The 21,249-nt window shown below is 42.1% G+C and overlaps 1 protein-coding gene across 1 annotated transcript in view; it reads right to left on the reverse strand.

The window, feature by feature from the left end:
* Positions 1–13,802, reverse strand: part of LOC124721805 (organic cation transporter protein-like) — a 547,381-nt gene extending 533,579 nt beyond the window's left edge. The window contains exon 1 of the mRNA XM_047246926.1: positions 13,699–13,802. The gene's annotated coding sequence lies outside the window, so the exon portion shown is untranslated. The remainder of the gene's footprint in view (positions 1–13,698) is intronic.
* Between the last annotated feature and the right edge of the window lie 7,447 nt (positions 13,803–21,249).

The following is a 21,249-nucleotide window of genomic DNA, read 5'->3' on the forward strand; positions in this document are numbered from 1 at the left end:
GATGACGGTTTGGATGTACCGTGCACTATTCAGTGTCCCCTCGACGATCACCAGTGGTGTACGGCCAGTGTAGGAGATCGCTCCCCACACCGTGATGCCGGGTGTTGGCCCTGTGTGCCTCGGTCGTATGCAGTCCTGATTGTGGCGCTCACCTGCGCGGCGCCAAACACGCATACGACCATCATTGGCACCAAGGCAGAAGCGACTCTCATCGCTGAAGACGACACGTCTCCATTCGTCCCTCCATTCACGCCTGTCGCGACACCACTGGAGGCGGGCTGCACGATGTTGGGGCGTGAGCGGAAGACGGCCTAACGGTGTGCGGGACCGTAGCCCAGCTTCATGGAGACGGTTGCGAATGGTCCTCGCCGATACCCCAGGAGCAACAGTGTCCCTAATTTGCTGGGAAGTGGCGGTGCGGTCCCCTACGGCACTGCGTAGGATCCTACGGTCTTGGCGTGCATCCGTGCGTCGCTGCGGTCCGGTCCCAGGTCGACGGGCACGTGCACCTTCCGCCGACCACTGGCGACAACATCGATGTACTGTGGAGACCTCACGCCCCACGTGTTGAGCAATTCGGCAGTACGTCCACCCGGCCTCCCGCATGCCCACTATATGCCCTCGCTCAAAGTCCGTCAACTGCACATACGGTTCACGTCCACGCTGTCGCGGCATGCTACCAGTGTTAAAGACTGCGATGGAGCTCCGTATGCCACGGCAAACTGGCTGACACTGAAGGGGGCGCTGCACAAATGCTGGGCAGCTAGCGCCATTCGACGGCCAACACCGCGGTTCCTGGTGTGTCCGCTGTGCCGTGCGTGTGATCATTGCTTGTACAGCCCTCTCGCAGTGTCCGGAGCAAGTATGGTGGGTCTGACACACCGGTGTCAATGTGTTCTTTTTTCCATTTCCAGGAGTGTATGAGAACAACTTACACAAACTGTATCTGGCGGGCCGCTTGAATACGCGCACACAGTAGCCTGATTGGCTAACTTCAGTACTAATGAACTCGGAAACGATGCAACGTATCGAATTTTTTTCTTAACAATTGTCCTTCAGCACAACCTACACTAAAACACCCTTACACGTTTTCCACACTGTTTCTGACCGCCATGTAGAAATACAGGGTGGTCCATTGATCGTGACCGGGCCAAATATCTCACGAAATAAGCGTCAAACGAAAAAACTACAGAGAACGAAACTTGTCTGGCTTCAAGGGCGAAACTAGATGGCGCTATGGTTGGCCTGTTAGATGGCGCTGCCATAGGTCAAACGGATGTCAACTGCGTTTTTTTTAATACGAACCACCGTTTTTTATTACATATTCGTGTAGTACGTAGAGAAATATGAATGTTTTAGTTGGACCACTTTTATCGCTTTGTGACAGATGGCGCTGTAATAATCACAAACATATGGCTCACAATTTTAGACGAACATTTTGTAACAGGAAGGTTTTTAAAATTAAAATACAGAACGTAGGTACGTTTGAACATTTTATTTCGGTTGTTCTAATGTGATACATGTACCTTTGTGAACTTATCATTTCTGAGAACGCATGCTGTTATAGCGTGATTACCTGTAAATACCACATTAATTCAATAAATGCCCATAATGATGTCCGTCATCCTCAATGCATTTGGCAATACGTGTAACGACATTCCTCCCAACAGCGAGTAGTTCGCCTTCCGTAATGTTCGCACATGCATTGACAATGCGCTGACGCATGTTGTCAGGCGTCGTCGGTGGATCACGATAGCAAATATCCTTCAACTTTCCCCACAGAAAGAAATCCGGGGACGTCAGATCGGGTGAACGTGCGGACCATGGTATGGTTCTTCGACGACCAATCCACCTGTCACGAAATATGCTATTCCATACCTCTTCAACCGCACGCGATCTATGTGCCGACATCCATCATATTGGAAGTACATTGCCATTCTGTCATGCAGTGAAACATCTTGTAGTAATATTGGTAGAACATTACGTAGGAAATCTGCATACATTGCACCATTTAGCTTGCCATTGATAAAATGGGGGACAATTATCCTTCCTCCCATAATGCCGCACCATACATTAACCAGCCATGGTCGCTGATGTTCCACTTGTCGCAGCGATCGTGGATTTTCCGTTGCCCAATAGTGCATATTATGCCGGTTTACGTTACCGCTGTTGGTGAATGACGCTTCGTCGCTAAATAGAATGCGTGCAAAAAATCTGTCATCGTCCCGTAATTTCTCTTGTGCCCAGTGGCAGAACTGTACACAACGTTCAAAGTCGTCGCCATGCAATTCCTGGTGCATAGAAATATGGTACGGGCGCAATCGATGTTGATGTAGCATTCTCAACACCGACATTCTTGAGATTGCCGATTCTCGCGCAATTTGTCTGCTACTGATGTGCGGATTAGCCGCGACAGCTGCTAAAACACCTACTTCTGCATCATCATTTGTTGCAGGTCGTGGTTGACGTTTCGCATGTGGCTGAACACTTCCTGTTTCCTTAAATAACTATCCGGCGAACGGTCCGGACACTTGGATGATGTCGTCCAGGATACCGAGCAGCATACATAGCACACGCCCGTTGGGCATTTTGATCACAATAGCCATACATCAACACGATATCGACCATTTCCGCAATTGGTAAACGGTCCATTTTAACACGGGTAATGTATCACGAAGCAAATACCGTCCGCACTGGCGGAATGTTACGTGATAGAACGTACTTATACGTTTGTGACCATTACACCGCCATCTATCACAAAGCGAGAAAGTGGTCCAACTAAAACATTCATATTTCTTTACGTGCTACACGAATATGTAATAAAAATGGGGGTTCCTACTTAAAAAAACGCAGTTGATATTCGTTTGACCTATGACAGCGCCATCTAGCTGGCCAACCATGGCGCCATCTGGTTTCCCCCTTCCAGCTAGACGAGTTTCGTTCTTTGTAGTTTTTTCGTTTGATGCTTATTTCGTGAGATATTTGTCCCGGTCACTATCAATGGACCACCCTGTATATGCAGGCCTAGCAGCTGCCAAATGAACACTTTACAGTTATATGAAACTCCTCAGAAATAAAAAAAACTTTCATAAGCAACTTGAAAACTAGTTTTTATTAATGTGCTATAATGTAGGTATAATTGTATGGATGTGAAGCACTAAAGTTTAGGGAAGACGAGCGTAAGCTTTTAACATTCGCAAATCAAATACTTCACGAAAGAAATTTCAAGCTTTTGTTGCACTGGGGCACTGAAACAACTCAGGGCATGTCCTAAAGAAAGTACATCATATTTAATGGAAATAAATATTCAAAAAAATACTCTGGACCTTTAATCTGTGGAGATATTAGAGAATGTAGGATTGGAAAAAATGAACTACGTAAATTGGACAAAGTCCCTAAAGTCGTCACGGTGTCTAAGAAAATAAGATGCAGCTGAGCTGTCAGAATTACAATGCTGGAGGGTCGGCAATACAGCTTTTTCTCGAAAAATACACTAGTCTACAAAACTTAAGGACGAAAGCAACTTTCGCAAGATGTGTCACTGCCAAATAACATAGTTCGACAAAACTGGGTCCATACATAGAAATTACCACAACAGTATTGTACTGAGGATAAATGAAAAAAAAAAAAAAATACGCAGTGAGACGAACAGAAATGACACTTTCATTCGAAGACGTCAATAACATCGAAGTTAACAGCGGTTGTTGATTGTCCCCGGGACCCTACAAAAGGCAGGAAATGGTCGTTAATAGGGAGGGTGGTCACCGCGGACATCAAGGCACGCTCTGCAACGTAGACCCAATGCAGGCCAGCAGTTGTTGTGGTAGGGTGTTCCACTCCTCCAGCAGCGTGCTTCACAACCGCTGGATCGTCGTTGGACGTGCTTCAGTATGCCTCCCACAATTGCTCGATGCGATTCAAGACTGGGGAACGGACAGGCCAGCTCATATCGTTTCGTTCCAGGAGTCCTCGAGTTCAGTACACCCATGTGTCATTATGCCTCACAATACTGTAATACTTGGACCAAAACAACCATGTTCGATATTGTTCCTGGGTGCATTACGTGTTCCCACCTCTAGCCGTATGAGGCTACGTCCAGCACTGTCAATCATGTTCGTTATGGTGTGTGGAGGCATACTGACCAAATCTTTGCACACGGTACACTCATCGCGGACTCCTTCCACATGTGCATCTTTTCGAGAGTGCATTTAGCCCTGATTTCATTTTTATGGAAGGCAATGCTGACAGCAGGTGGAGGAGCTCTTGGAACGAGAGGATATTTGGCGAATGGTCTTTCACTTAAATCGCATCGAGCGCATGTGTGGTACGTGTTGGGGAAACACACTGAAGCACGACCATGTGCACCAACGACCATTGAGCTGGTGGAACGCCCTATCACAAAACGGCTGACCTGCATTGTTGACAGCAAGGAAGAACGTTGCATTGCATTGCCGTCCGTGGCGATCACACACCCTGTTAAGAACCATATTTTGTCTTTTGTAATATTCGAGGGACCGTCATAAATTGTAGTGACTTCAATTTAATTATTGTCTTTGAATACGTCATTTCTATTCGTCTCATTGCGTATCTTCTGTACTATACCCTAGCGGTTCTTGCTGTGCACGGTCCAAGTTTCGTCGAGCTATATTACTCGGCAGTGAAACGTGCGAAAATTAATTTCACCTTTAAGTTTCTGACACCAGTGTATATGGATCACGAGGAAGAGGAGGGCCCAGAAGCAAGTGGCGAAACATCTAGGATGACATAGCGAGGATCAGTAGCGGCGACTGCTACGGTCGCAGGTTCGAATCCTGCCTCGGGCATGGATGTGTGTGATGTCCTTAGGTTAGTTAGGTTTAAGTAGTTCTAAGTTCTAGGGGACTGATGACCACAGATGTTAAGTCCCATAGTGCTCAGAGCCATTTGAACCATCAGTAGCGGCATCGACCAGACAACCAACGCATTAGATAAATTGAAAAGAGTGATACGGGGCAGGCATATGGTCGATAAAGCACGTACTTTGTAAAAGCAATAGCAAAAAAATTATTTTTCACTGCAGAAGTAGCTTTTAAGGGCTTAATACAAAGATAACAATCTTAGAAATACACCTAACCTTCGTTTCAGGGTCTGATAATTCACCTTCGGAGAACTGCTTCCTATGTATTGGCAACTTATTTCAGTTGTTTGTAGATAACAGATAGTATAAACTACAGTGTGCACGCAGAATGTGAAACAAATACTTCTTTCGGTCATTCCACGTCAAGTCATCTAGCACTGTGTTCTATAAAACTCTCTTACTGGGTTTATGAGAAAGACACACCCTGTACCGCAAGAAAGTGCATTTGATGATGCATTATTGCCCGAGATTTAACAGCTCAAATTCGCTGCAAATTCACGTTTGCTCTGGGCAAAGTCGCTCACGGATTCAAACGGATGACCATATCTCGGCCAGTATTCCTTCGACGAACGTTAAGCTTTACCAATCTCCATTGGGGACAATTGCGAATATTCACACAAAAGTTGATCGGAATCCGTGACGATCGAGCAGGAACATGTTCCGAAATTAGGCGGTTTCACTCCTTTATAACATACGTGTAGTGTTTGGATCGACGTAATGTATTAGTAAAACCACGGTCTTGTAATACGGTAGATCAATTTTCAAAACTCTAGATCTACATACATACTACGCAAGCCACCGTACGATACGTGGCCGAGGGTATGTTGAACCACTGCTAGTCATTCCCCGTCCTGTTCCACTTGCAAATAGGGCGAGGGGAAAATGACTGCCTATATGCCTCCATATGAGCCCTAATTTGTTTTAGCTTACGTTCACGATCCTTACGCGAAATGTACGTTGCGGCGTTAGAATCGTTCTACAGTCAGCTTCAAATGCCGGTTCTCTAAATTTCTCAATAGCGTTCTTCGGAAAGAACGTCGCCTTCCCTTTAGGGATTCCCATTTGAGTTCCCGAAGCTACCCCACAATACTTGGGTGTCGATCGAAACAGTCGGCAACAAATCTAGCAGCCCACCTTTGAATTGCTTCGCTGTCTTTAATACGACCAGCTGGGGATCCAAAACACTCGAGCAGTACTGAAGAATGGATCGCACTAATGTCCCATATGCGGTCTCCTTTACAGCGGAACAACACTTTCCAAAAACTCTCGACCATTCGCCTTCCCTGCTACCGTCCTTACGCATTCGGTCAATTTCATATCGCTCTGCGGCGTTACATCGACCTGACTGTGTCAATGCTGTGCTCGAACGTTACGCAATTTTTCCTACTTTTCCGCATCAACTTACATTTTTCTACATTTAGAGCTAGCTACCATTCATCACTCGTCATCTTGCGTCCTCCTGTAGTCACGCAACGACGCCTTCCTGTACACGACAGCATCGTCAGCAAACAGTCGCAGATTGCTGCTCCTCCCGTCCATCAGGTCATTTACGAATACAGAGAATAACAACGGTCCTGTCGCACTTTCCTAAGGCACGAACACTCGCCGTCGAGGACAACGTACTGGGTTCTATTACTTAAGAGATCTTCGAACCACTCTCATATCTGGGAACTTATTCCGTATGTTAGCACCTTCGTTAACAGCCTGCAGTGGGGCATAGTGTCAAACACTTTCCGGAAATCAAGGAGCCGCGCGGCGTGGTCGCGCGATTAGAGGCGCCATGTCATGGATTGCGCGGCCCGCCGGACGTTAGAAAAATGGCTCTGAGCACTATGGGACTTAATATCTGACGTCATCAGTCCCCTAGAACTTAGAACTACTTAAACCTAACTAACCTAAGGACATCACACACACCCATGCCCGAGGCAGGATTCGAACCTGCGACCGTAGCAGTCCCGCGGTTCCGGACTGCAGCGCCAGAACCGCTAGACCACGCCGGACGTTAGAGTCCTCCCTCGGGCATATATATATATATATATATATATATATATATATATAGTGTGGCCCCTTAGGAATTCACACACACATTTGAACATTTTGAAATCTAGGACAATGGGATCTGCCTGTTGCTCTTCATCCATAGTTCGCAGGATGTAACATGAGAAAAGGGCAAACTGAGTTTCGCCCGAGCGATGTTTTTTAAAACCGTGTTGATTTGTGAACAGGAGCTTTTCCGTCTCAACGAACTTTTTATTCGAACTGAGAATACATTCAAGAATTCTGCAGCAAAACGATGTTAAGCATACTGTCTAATTTTGGGGGTCCGTTCTTTTACGTTTCTCATATACACGAGTCACCTGCGCTTTTTTCCAGTAGCTTGGGACTTTGCGCTTGGCGGGAGTTTCGCGATAAATGTAAGCTAAGTAAGGGGCAAATACCGTAGAGGACTCTTTGTAAACTCTGACTGTGATTCCATCGGGACCTGACAACTTATGTTTTTAACTCTATCCGCCTATTGCTATGTTCTTCCTACGGGAGTTTGTGCAATGGCCAACCGCCAGTATGTTTCTATGATCCTCGTGCGTGAACAATTTCTTAAATGTGAATTTTAAAATCGAGCTATTAAGCTAATCTTATTTTTGTCTGTTATGTCCCCGAATTACTTCAAACAAATTCGGAGGTAGATCCTTCGTCAAAACCTCCTCAAAAATTTCCCAATCCTGAACTGTCTTTAATGACTTCGTTGTTAAAACCAACTTAACATCACGTTTTAACTTTCAGGATCAAATTGTAACTGGTGTAACTGAGAAAAGTCTGCTCTTTTATAATCTCGCTGTGCTGTAGGAAGCTGACTACGTAATGGTCGCAGGTAGGATATCTTTGTTGCACATCGGCAGCAAAGCTCTCGACTCAGCAATGCGCGTCCAATACACAAGAGTGACCGTTTGAAGCAGCTAAGGTCAAATGAGTTGTTGGCGAGACAAAGGGCAGAATGTGGATAGGAAGGTCACTGGTCGCACCTCTGACGCAGTGGGACAAGAATGGAGGATGGAACTGGCGCAGCTTTGATGAAGGAGCAATGTCGGCAGTTATCTGAAGTGATTTGGACAAACCGTGGGAAACAAATCAGGATCTTGATCGGACGGGGATTTGAACCCTTCTCCTCCTAAAGAATAAACTGCGGCTCCTCCCTTGTTAGTAATCATTAGGAGGCTGCTAAAAAATGACAGGTCGTGTATGATGAAATACTCGCGGCTCATCTATCTGTAGCGTCCTGGTTTGCAGGATCCGTCGAGGGTCGGCATGTTGTAAGAGATTATTGGTATGTTTTCCTGAACAGCACAGGAGTGTGACGTGTCACACAATATTATTAACAGCCGTAAAGCATATACAAAAGTAAAAAAAAAATGTTTGTTGCGTTCTACGACCAAGCTTAAGGTTCGTGAAAGAGACTTAATTGACGAATCTAAGATCGTACTGCTTTCCTGACGTACCGCACAATTTTTATTTTATTTATTTATTTATTGTTCCGAGGGACCAAATTAAGGAGAAGTCTCCATGGTCATGGAACGAGTCAATACATGAAATTACAACACGATAGTAGAAACAGATAAAATGAAATATAAAAAACTTATTCAGGCGACAAGTCGTAGATTTAAATTAAAAATATCAACAATGTAACACTGGAAATTGCTTAATTTTTTAGCTCTTCCAGGAGATCCTCGACAGAATAGGAGTGAGCCATGAGGAAACTCTTGAGTTTAGACTTAAAAGTGTTTGGGCTACTGCTAAGATTTTTGAGTTCTTGTGGCAGCTTATTGAAAATGGATGCAGCAGAGTACTGCACTCCCTTCTGCACAAGAGTCAAGGAAGTGCATTCCACATGCAGATTTGATTTCTGCCTAGTATTAACTGAGTGAAAGCTGCTAACTCTTGGGAATAGGCTAATATTGCTCACAACAAACGACATTAAAGATAATATATACTGTGAGGGCAACGTCAGAATTCCCAGACTATTGAACAGGGGTCGACACGAAAGATAAAATCTTAGTCATAGGGGGCATATATCTGGGTCGGCAAACAGTCTTTGTTTTTAAGTGTCCTTCATGAAAGTTCTAAGAAAAGACCAAATACTGGCGTAACTTTGTACTTTCTGCAGTAGTTTGCATGACATAAACGAAGGGGCGCTGAGATGTGCATTTTTTATTTACACCTAAAGCTAACTGTGAATATAGGCAGAGTATATGAGCCAAATTTTCCACTGATTTCATATTAGCACTGCACCGTCATAATAAGCGCATTTAGGCAGATTGGCACCCATTCTCCCCTCACAACTGGCTAGTTAACGTGACATTCTCTGGCTCGTAATTAAATTAGCCAATCAAACATCCAGCGCCGAGTAAGTGGTGCACGTGTCGCCAGCTACTGGTAACGTTCTGCGCGCTGGATAATATACTTCTCGGAATAGTGTTCTGTGGTTACACGGACGAATACTCAACGCCAGTAAAACAGAATTTTCAGTGCGCCGTTGAGACAGTTGTGGACCCGCCCACATGTTGTGCAGATTGTTTCGACTACACTGCAAAAGGCTCGCTGAGAAGGCCTTACACATCCTAATCTCTCCCCACGCGATTTTCACATTTTTGAAGCCCTGAACAAAGACATTAGTGGCCGTCGATGTGCATCGGACGAATATGTGCATGCCGTGGTACAAACATGGTTCCGTCAGCAACCGAAAACATTTTTGCACGAGGACATTGACCGTCTTGTCTCAGAGTGGGATATAATGCATTAAGGGTTCTGGCGGCTACTTTTGAAATAATAAACAGTTTACTTAATTTTGTTTCTATCTCTCGTTTTCATTTGACTGCCCCTTATATTATGGACTGTTATTCGTGTAGTGCCGCAAAAAGTAATTCAGAGATACTCTTCAAAATTGTACGTAAACTTCGAATATTAAATAACAGCTGCGCTGAAAATAGACGAAGGGTCCTGAAAAGATCAGTGTTATACACACACTACCCACTGTGCTTGCTTGAAGGAAATACAGTTGTTCTGTGCTTACAGAGTTGCACGATAGTCTGTATCGTTTATACTTCAGACATCACCAAGACCAACCTATCATAATACCTCAATCGCAACCGGATAATTGTTGCTACCAGTATACTGCACGGGTACAGAGAGGAAGTTCGGAACCAGCATTTTACTGCTAATGCAATTCCATCCGAATTGGAGAAGTGGTTAACTCGCATTCGGGGAGTGGAGGAGGGGGGGGGGGGTTCGGTGGGGGGCTAGCGACGGAGTTCAAATATTCGTTTGGTGTGTCAGACTTATGTTTTCCTTGGTTTTCAGAAATTGCTTAAGATGACTACCAACGTGGATGTTATGAAAAGAATGCTGTCAATATCCTTCCCCATGCTTGTCCGATGCGAGTGTGTGCTGCATCTCTATACTGAGAAACAACTCTCTTCTACTGCAAGGTCTTTACTTTCCATGTTTTGGGAGTAAGTAGTATGGACAAAACAAGAAAAAACTGTCTAGTGAACATAGGCCCTAAATGCATAACACGTTTGTATGTTGTGTGTGTGAGGGGGGGGGGGGGGGGGAGGGAGGAGGGAGGGGAAGCTATTAACTCAAATGCAGGTTTTCACTTCAGCACTTTTCTGTCCTAGGTGCGTTTTGTCAGAGACAAACAGTGATTTGCTTCAGTCATAGAAGCCAATAATTGTTAATGATCGAATATAAGCACAGTTACCGTGAACTTAAATTCACAGGAATATCAGCATTTCAGACCTGACTGTCTTAAGAGATTGGTACAAAACACTTCAGTTGCGAGGACATCACCCAGTCCACATTATGCAGCTCTCGGCTGCTTCTATTACAGTTGCATCAGTACCTAAAAACTCTTAATGCTGTTTGGGAATAAGTGTTGCGGGCCAAGTCCTGCATTCGCAACGGCAACTATGCGATAACGCAGTTGTTTGATACAGAAAACGTGTTGATATTATATACAAGGTACTGGTATTAGTTACTTTTAAAATTACGTAAAACGACGAATGAAAGAGTAAAGTTGTACAGGGTACCAAGGATTACTGGATGTCCAAATAACCTATGAAATGTGAAAAAACTAATTTCCTTGTCATTATTCAGGCTCGTCAGATACAACAGTAACGTCAGGTACTAGCTGATAGAAAGATGTAATTTAACTGCGATAAAAATGGAGTACTAACTTCATGTATCTGAAAAACCAATCATTTGGTCCGTAATTATCTGGTGGTATAATGGTTCAAATGGCTCTGAGCACTATGGGACTTAACTGCTGTGGTCATCAGTCCCCTAGAACTTAGAACTACTTAAACCTAACTAACCTAAGGACATCACACACATCCATGCCCGAGGCAGGATTCGAACCTGCGACCGTAGCAGTCGTGCAGTTCCGGACTGAGCGCCTGAACCGCTAGACCACCGCGGCCGGCTCTGGTGGTATATTACCAGTTGATAATGGTCAGAGATTTACTCAGTACAAGCACATATTTTAATTTATTTAAAATGTGAAATTCACAATTAGTGTTTATAGCGAACGGATGACAAAGAAGCCAGGTTAACAGACACTACTAGATTGATTTATTGATATTTCCACAAATCGTCGCTAGATGCGGAGCGCTGAAAATTGGTACAATTTCGCTTGTATCTGGTTGTTACGTCACAAACTAATGAAAGCGCGGTGGCTTAATTCTAGCAAAATTGCACCTTAACATTTCTATAAGCGACACTTCAAATTTTTCTCCAACGTATTGTATTTTATAAAACCAAAACCAGTGTCCAAACGTTATACACATAGATATCAAATGGTCTCCCCTGAGAGAACACTTTATTAAGAAATCAGTGGACTATAAAATCATCACCTTTACACTCAAACCACGCGCTGACTTTTGGGAGCTACATCGGTATCTATGGAACGCATCAGGGAAAACCGAAAGAGGATTAAAACCGAATCAGTATGACGGTAGAGCTTTTGCAGTTCCTGTAAACACAGTTGCCTGATGATGCCTTAGTTAAAATTCAGATCGTATTCCGCCTACTTCCCGAACTACATATATGCCAAAAAGGTCCAAGGAGTTTTTGGCCACGTTTTGTCTCTACCAGAACACAACGTGTTGTGGATTATGCGAACAACGGTTTTCTTCGAATTACTGCGGGGAAGTTTGGATGCGGCTGTTAATCTCTTCTCCCTCTCTCGTTAACAAAACTATATAAGAATGTAAATGTGCGTCAGTTCTTAAAATGTAGCTATCCTGTCTACAGTGACATGTATGCCAAACTAGAACATTTTAATCTAGCCAATAATCACTTTACATTTGCAAAATTTCTTTTCTCGTATTACTACGAAACAGTAACAACGAGATGGAAGACAAGGCCCACATCTGCAGGAACAAGGACGTGGGATGAACGCGTGCTCCCCTTCAGTCAGCGGTCACGAGCTGTTGCAATGTTGTTTACACCATACTTTAATTCCGTCAGTTGAGTTTCTAAGGAGCAGAGTAATTATAGCCGAAACACGATATCCACTCTGTTGCTCTATGAAACACAGCCGGAGTTATTCGAAATTCAGGACCACAGACGTGAAACCGTCTAAACTGTGCACAGTGGGCGCTACTGTTCGTGTGACGTGAACTTAGCAACCCATACATTTGGCGAAATCTGTTAATTCATGTGCACGATAGGAGTTATGTAGCGTCTCCTATCCTCTCATTTTCCACAGTTAATGTATGTTTAATGAACGTAGTATGCACCAAAATACTGGTCGGAAATTTATTTGTCGGAAATTTATCTAATATATAACTCAGCTTTTATGAATTTATCTCGTAGGTTTAATTACCTGTAAAAAAAAAAGTGCCTTAAAATATGGACCGCGGGCTACGCTACAGATCAGTCTCGTACCACAACTTTTATTTCGCACTCTCATTCGTTGGTTTCGCCCATTCACAATCGAACTGTCATCTTCCGATCAAACCTAGACCTTGGGCTACGTTACAGTTCACTGTTATCGCAATCTCAATTTCGAGAAGGCACAATATCACTCTCCTATAAGTACTGGACGATGCTTTGGAAGCGTTACCGAAAAAAATATGAAACTTCGAAATAACTGTCACAGGAAGATATGCACAATGCGCGACGACGTCCTCACCGATCCCGTTATTATAATTGGTAACGGGAAGAGGAAAAGTTGTTCAAAACCAAACACAAACGTAAATCACGCACTGAAACCAAGAGATCGCACATCAGCATCAGATAATGTCATTTTACTCTGTCGGGCATACCGAAAGTAGAGCGACAACTGAAAGTTTCTGTCGCGTAAAATTTCAGAGCAACTGCGACCATTCAGTTGAAGGAAAGTGCAGGATAAAACTGGCTTACGTTAGTGTTACACAGATGAGTGGGGGAAAAACCCAGGTACTGCAGACAAAAAACGAATTACATTATTTCCACAATTTAATAATTGTGGCAGAAGTATAGCCTGATGACCCTGTCAGGTGATACATTGGGTGTATGCAGCGTGTAAGTAAATCTACTTACTGCCGCAGAAGTTTCCAGTATATGTGATTGCAAATTTCGAGCAAGTAACCGCGGCTATTTCGTTAGCAGAGGGAAGTCCGCGAAAAAAGAAATGAGTCATTGGTGACTGTTTTGCGTGTTCTACGAAGCGATGGCACTCGCGAAAGAATTTGCTTGGCGCGCGCGTGAGCAGCTGGTGCTGCGCGTCGCTCAGCTGAGCGGCTGGCAACAGCTGCGGTACTTACGCAGGCGCACAGAGTCCGAGTCCGCTGGTTGGCTGGCTGGGCGGCGGCCACAACGCGACACACTACCGCTCCGTCCACGCCGAGCGGCCAGGCCCGTCTGCCTGCTGCCTGCCACAACCCCCACCCGCTAGAGGCGCTACCGTCGCACCCCTCCAACGCGCCTATGGCTGCCAACGTTCCACGCACTAAACTCGTTGCCTTGTTGTCGACCTTATGTTGCCGCGCTTTTCCACTTCTTTGGCCCCTGTCCCATCCTATTAACACGTTTACGGCGTAAAATTTGAAATGAAGGACGATTAAAGAAAAGAAACCGCTGCATGTGAGATGATCAGATCTGAGGCCCCATCGTGTCAGTTGGCGTACCTGATAAATTTAAGAGAGCGTGTTTTACTTGTTTCTTATCAGTTGCAAAAACTGAAATTTGTTTGCCACTATAAAATTCAGGCAAGTGATAAAATTAATAAGATGCTCTTGCTAATTTGCAAAAAGATTTTCGTTCTCACAAATATCAATAACCCAAAGCACTTATACATTTTTACTGCGTTAATGTCTGTAATATAAACTGAAATTTCTCTAAAAGCTAGTTATATTAGAGAGAATGTGTAATTCATCTATAACTACAATAAGAACAGCAGTACACATAACGCACTTTCACAGACAACATTTTTTTATGCACATTCGAGTCAGTTTGTCTATTCAGACTATGTGCTTTCTTTACTTATTGCTGCTCCATGGATTTTTCATGTAAGCTTCTATTGCCGCAATAATGAAGGATATTTCATACATGCACTAGGATAAGGCAAAATAAATATTAAGGCCACAAAGATGTATGTCTCTAAGATCATTACATTTGTAATACAGTAAAAACAAAAATCATTTTTGTAACATACGAGGGACTGGAAACAGTAAATTAATGTGTTCCACTGAATCTGTATGGTCTTCATCTGAAGCATTAACAAAGCACTAAATGTAATTTTGTCTTAAAGAGAAATATTTTCAGGAGCTTAATAGAAAGGAAACTAATTACTGTAGTACAGTGAATGAGGTACATATTCAGCAGTAGTAAACCTACAGTTTGGTAACAGTTCAACGTGATGCTTTGTAATAGTAGCTGTCTTTCTTCACGCATCTGTAATGCTAAGACATTTTATCACTAAACAAGCCACTTTATGTAAGCAAATTTAAGACCTACACTGCGAGTTTTCGAAATTATTACATTGTGCAGTGGCGTAGTGCGGATTTCTGCAAGCAGATGCGAACCCTAAGTCTGCCGCTCCCTATTTTCGCAATTAAGCAAAAAAATGTCATGCTCTGCCACTATTTCAAGATGGTTCAAAATAAAACGTTTTTCTTAAATCAAGATTTTATCCTGCATAATTTTTGCAACACAAACTTTTCAGTACATTTGTCAACGTTGATTTGTGCCTCTTGTTCGATTGCCAAAATAGTTAGATTTGTTAATTACAACGTGGACTTTGTAAATCATCAATAGTTTTTCTCAGTTTCAATTTAAAGAAGTTTCTTCCACTACTGGCAATACTTAAGGTAGCTGTGAGGAATAATCTCAACATTATAATTATATTAGGTAAGCCTCCTTCAAGTTTGGACTCAAAAATAAACTTTAATAAACCCAGTGGACCAGAATCAATAACTTAGTTCTTACAGTCTGTTGCATTTACGAAAGCTCAAAGGCACACGCACTCAAGCTTAAACTCTTGTGTCAATATCCTGAGGAGCTTGGTCTAGCTTGAATTGCTGATCATCGACGCCCAATATTATTGCAGGCCATAGGAAGGCATATTTTCCGGTCAAATTCTGGAGCTGCTGGAACCTTTCTCGAATTTCATTAGTGACATTGTCTAATGGAGAAAACATTTTTCGTTTTAAATTGTCTTTGTGCGATAGTCAAGCTTCTCTACTTCCGTCGCCATAAATTTGCCTTTTCCCAGTTTGTGTTGCAGGTTCAATGAAAATGTCAAGTTCTTCGCTGAAGCTTTAAGCGTAACGTAAATCCTTGACTATGAATTCCTCTGTTTCATCTTCCAGTACCGTTTGTAAGGCGATTATTTTCTGAGCGCACTGATGTACGTTAAGTCCCTCCGTTTGCACATAATTTTAGGCGTTATTCGCTCCACGCAGCACGGGTTGCCAGAGAACCGAGAAACATAGAAATGAAAATGATTGCATCGCGGCTAACAAAGTTCTTGCGTCCGTCCATGTGTTCAAGCTTCGATTAGCTTCTCTAGCGTTGTCAAAAGTTGTTTGAAGAATTCGTGCCACGTTAACTGCATCGCTCTTGAGCTGTTACGTGTGTCCTGAATCCTCTTCAAACTCACAATCGAACCTTCCATCGGCGTGTGGACTTAGAAAATAAAGCACAACAACTTTGCAATGTGCCAAAGAAAGTCACTGAATTCACCTGCACCGATTCTGCATGCAAGCAAATTAGGTTCAATTAGTGGTTGTACAGGATACAAATTCGGAATGAGGACTGATATTTTACTCGTCACAGCACACACGTCTGTCTTCCGGCTATTGTGACAGCATTATCATAAACTTGCCCTGTACAGTTCATAATGTCGAGCCCATTAGCGTCGACCTTACATAGTATCATCTCACCAGCACGTTCGGCTGTTTTGCTTTTTGTTTCAATGAAATCTACGAAAAAATTCCATTACTCATACATACCGATTCCCAGTCATCACATATCGCAGTACTTGGCTTATCTGATCTTTGTGGGGTATATCCGAGGTATTGTTGAATGTCGTGGAATAATGTTTGAACTTTTAACTCCGACTTATAATTTTTTAGCGATTATTATTCTGTAAAATTTCAGTAAACTGGTTTTGAATTTTTGGTGGCATATAAGTAAGTGAAATATTTTGGCACATTTTTGTTCGCACTAAATGTTCTCGGAGAACAGGATCGCACTTTGCCAGTACCAGTTCTAAAATGATGCCTCTATTGGCACTGGTGTCATTTACCGAGTGGCCAGTTTGTGTTTTGCCAGGACTCTTATGATATCAAACATTCTCGTTAGAATTTCGTACCATTTTTTATTTCTTTTGTCACGACTTCTTGCCCTTTTTTACCAACAGTATGTCCTTTTTCAAGCCTTGTTTTCAACGCCCACCTGCAAAAATTTTGGTTGTGTGAAACATTTAATTCATGTTTGGCGACTTTGAGGTTCAGTTTCCACCAAGTAGTAAACCCGTCGGACGAATAGAACTTCGACGCATTCGGCGAATTTGCGATCTCAAACGAATGACAACAGAAGCAAAATAATCATGCTTTAGAAGGAGAATAAGCCACACTAGTGCATAAAAACTACTCGCTATTTGTCAATGTGTGCCACAACCATTCTCGGGTTAGCCACCTGCTTGACAATACTTTCCATGTGACAGTCCGTGTCTGCCTGACAGAACTGCGAGTGCTACTGTTGGCACTTTAGTGAAATTTGTGTTAATGCATTGAAAGGCATCGGAACCTAGCCTTATTAATGGCAATCGCATGCTGGAATCTATATTTTCAGGCCATTTTCGAATATCTTTTCCGACAAAGTGACCCAGTTGATGCAGTTACAATTTGTTCTGGTGTTGCATTTGCAGCGGTTGCATCACAAGCACGTGAAACTGACGAGTTCGAAGTATCAGTTACACGTCCTATCAAGTCACCAGGTCGGGTACTTGCACTACTTCAGTTTCTTCCTGGTTTTGAGGAGCACTAACTAGCCTCTGAAGAACTTATACCTGATGGCCCTGTTCGAAGAGGCTTTCGTGAACTTTAGTAAAGTCCCTTTATTTTTTTATCCTTTCCATCTTACTTTCCTCTTATTTTCATATGTTTTCCCATTTTCTCTTGCCCTTTTCATTGTTAGGTGGGCTATAAGAACACAAAACCAAAATGGAAATAAAAATCACGAATGCGTTGCACACACGTAAAATTAAATAACTTGTAGTTTAGTACGTAAAAACGAATAATTACTATTTTGCGTCAGGTAAAATATAAATACCGTAAATTGGAGGTACATAGCCCAAAATTTTACTTTCTCCTACTCCTTTTAAAATATTAGGAGTAAATATAAGTTTTTCACATCATATAAGTTTTTACAAAACTACAGGAAACATCTATTACTATTTATTAATTTTTCACATATTAATTTAATGTTAAGTTAATTTACTTTGGGTCCAAGTTACACTTACAGTTGGCTAAATTGAACCCATTCCTTTTTCCCAGTGATACAGTAATCATCTGTGCTGTTTTGAGCACGTAGAGCTGAAATTTAGTATCAGAGGAATGTCTTAAAGTTGAACAATAAAAATATGCAAATAGAGCATGCTTTAATATTAAGCAGCATAAGAAGCAACAAATGAATGAAGCATATATTAGTGGCATACGACTGAGAAATTATTTTACAAAGCGTTGTTAACTCATGTTTATATCTGGAAACGTTAGGGGACCACATCCATAAAATATCGTTATAGAAACATTGAACAAGTTTTCAAACTGGGGATAATTTTAAGCTTCTACGACGGTTTGCTGAAAGGTAATGCCTCCGAATTTTTTATCGTGCTCTCAATATCGGTTGAAGAATTACCCCTCTGTCTTTGGAGGACTCGGAATAGTAGCGTGTAATACAGCGATGTGTAACGTAAATACGTCGGTGTGTGCGGAAGAGCGTGCTTTAATCGAGTTTCTAGCCACAGAAAACTTCGGAGCACCCTCTTCTTCAGCATGACGACACACGACCGCTGCCACATCTGCATCAATCATCCTCACACAGTCACGACTTGGTCCCATCCAATGTTCATCTGTTTCCAAAACCTAAAGCATAACTTCGAGACCTTCACTTTGATAGCGATGAAGCGGTGAAAGCAGAATTGAGGTTGTGGCTCTCTCAACAAAGTCAAACATTCTGCGGTGACGGTATCAAAAAACTGGTCTTTGGTTGGAAGAAATATGTTAGTCACCAGGGTGACTATGTTGAGAAATAAGTATCTAGACATGAAGAATAAAGATATAGAATGCTAGTAAAGTTTGTTTTGTTGACTGTTAATAAAGTTTGTTTTATTTTAAAACTTTAAGAGTTTCCACATAAAAAATTTGGAGGCATTACTTTTCAGCATGTCCTCGTATATATTGCGCTTCAAGTGACCACAGAGACACCTTTCTTCACAAATTTTGTAGATTTTATTTTTCCAACAATGTCTTCCCTTTTGTAGAACAAAATTTCTTTCGATTCTGGCCATTTCCCGGCTCTGTTGGTAGGCTCCGTGCATTCGATAAGAAAACCCTCGTCTTCTATTTGGCAGTTATTAAAAAAAACTCTTTAATAAACTACATTTTGCAAACAGCAATGTAGCTGTGCAAATGAGTGTATTTTATGGGCTACTTGAGTCCACATTAATATCGCATTGGAAAGTTGGGACTGTGATTATCGGTTCCTTGAGCGCAAATCACACGAGAAAAGCGATGGGTTCAAATAGTCCACTTTTGCATGTTATGTTGACATATTTTTAAACCAATCTTTGTATATGGTTTAGTTAATAAAAACATTCTGACTGTGATAAAGTTTTAAAAGATGCCAAACTTGAAAAATAAATCAGTTACCAACAATCTGTATCCTTTGAAGTTACGTTTATAGACAAAAGATAGGAAACAATAACTTTAAACTGTGACGAAAGAGCCAGAAGAGAGACTACGGGTACCCGTACTAAGGACACTGTTGCTACTTACCGGAAAAGAAAAGCATAGTACGAACTCATCAGTAACTGTTACCTCTGTCAAACAGACTGAAACATTTGTCCTTATTGGGTTGAAGATCATTCTAAGGACTTAAGTTATCCTCGTATGCGGTTTATTTGCTTAAGTCAAATCTTATCTCTGTTCTGAGTGACTTCTACCTTTCCAATAGCCATTCAGTTCTGCACAAGTACTTATGTAGTCCCGATGACAATAGACGACCATGGCCTGGGTTATCCAACTTGGCTGCTCCTCGCTGCTTCCCCCCCCCCCTCCCTACATCTGTGCCCCCTCTGCCTCCCTACCCCCCCCCCCCCTCTACATTACGACACTGGAATTGTGTCAGTGGCCCCATCTGCACGTGTGGGAAATACTGAGTTACATTACAAGGAGCACAGATCTAATACTAGTATACCTAAGAATTCCTTAAGCCTAAACACGGGACAATGTCCAAAATTTCTTGGTGCACAAGTGAACAAAATTTCTGTTAGTGAAGTTAGTTATTACATTCAGATACTTTAATTAAGTTAGATTAAACATGTTTATCAGATATAAACTGAAATTTGTGGCGTGTTTTAATTTTTACAACACTATCTGATAGCCACAGCAACTAATTTTTTCCATCATTCGCTTAAGACTGATAAACTATTAGACCCAGTGTTCCCTCTCTATACTCAGTACTCATATTAGTCAGTCGTTCTTGATGTATTAGAACACTGCAGTATTAAACTTGATTATATTTAAATTTTCCGTGCGTTATATGCAGTGCAATTTAGGTCAACCTCGGCTAACAACAGAGTGGTGCGGACGCCTAGTGAGGATGGATGACCACAGATATGGTTGCCATTTTCTACAACACCTTAACAGGGAACAAAGGTAGTAACTCAAAACTTCTTACCACGATCGTCTATTATTTTATTACCGAAGGACAGGTACAACGTAGTAACTGGAAAACTTACGTTAATAAATTAGTGTAAATGAAAAAATAACTGAACTTCACTCTACTCACTTCCACTATATTACTCAATATGTTTTTTGGCAGATATGTGGATGAAAGTTATTTCAGATCGTTTTCCCCAGAGTTCATTAGAAATTTATCTTTTACGCATGTCTTCTTTAATAAAGTGTTACTGACGCTTGCTAGCCGTAGATACTTCTTTTACCATCCTTTTAAGGCAACACGCTTAGGGGGTGAATCAGATATTGTTGCTTTGACGTTAATCCTCTTCGTACAATAAGCAGTTAATGTCGACTGTCGACGGTTTACAATTAACTTCCTAGTGACTACACGTAATTGTCGTTGGTTCAGAGGTTCAGTTAGTCCTGGCTCGTTAAAAATAAGACATGGTTCATTGTTGTCATAACTTTTCAAGCTTCAAAGCATTGTCTAATTATACATTGACTGTATTATTTAAGTGACTTTGACAACTGACTTAGGCTACAGTTTAAATAAGACTAATTAAAATTGAAATGCATGTGTAATAATGAATAAGTATTCTAATGTGCCGTACTGCGATTCTGAAAATAGTGTTAGTAGACATATTTATACTTCACTACATTGATCAGCGACATACGGACCTAACAGTGATGTAATTTCAACAAATGAGTTACACGAACAAGGTAAATTAGTGAGCCTGTGAGGGGGAGGGGGGTGAATAAGACTTTGATTACCGTATTAACAGAATCTTCCGTCGGTTCTTGGTAGAACAACATTATAATAATAAATGAAAAGCACCAGTTTGCTTTTGTTCTACAATATTGTAGAACAAAAGCAAACTGGTACTTTCCATTTATTACTTTGATTACCTT

The sequence above is a fragment of the Schistocerca piceifrons genome, chromosome X, assembly GCF_021461385.2.
Source record: "Schistocerca piceifrons isolate TAMUIC-IGC-003096 chromosome X, iqSchPice1.1, whole genome shotgun sequence".
NCBI lineage: Eukaryota > Metazoa > Arthropoda > Insecta > Orthoptera > Acrididae > Schistocerca > Schistocerca piceifrons.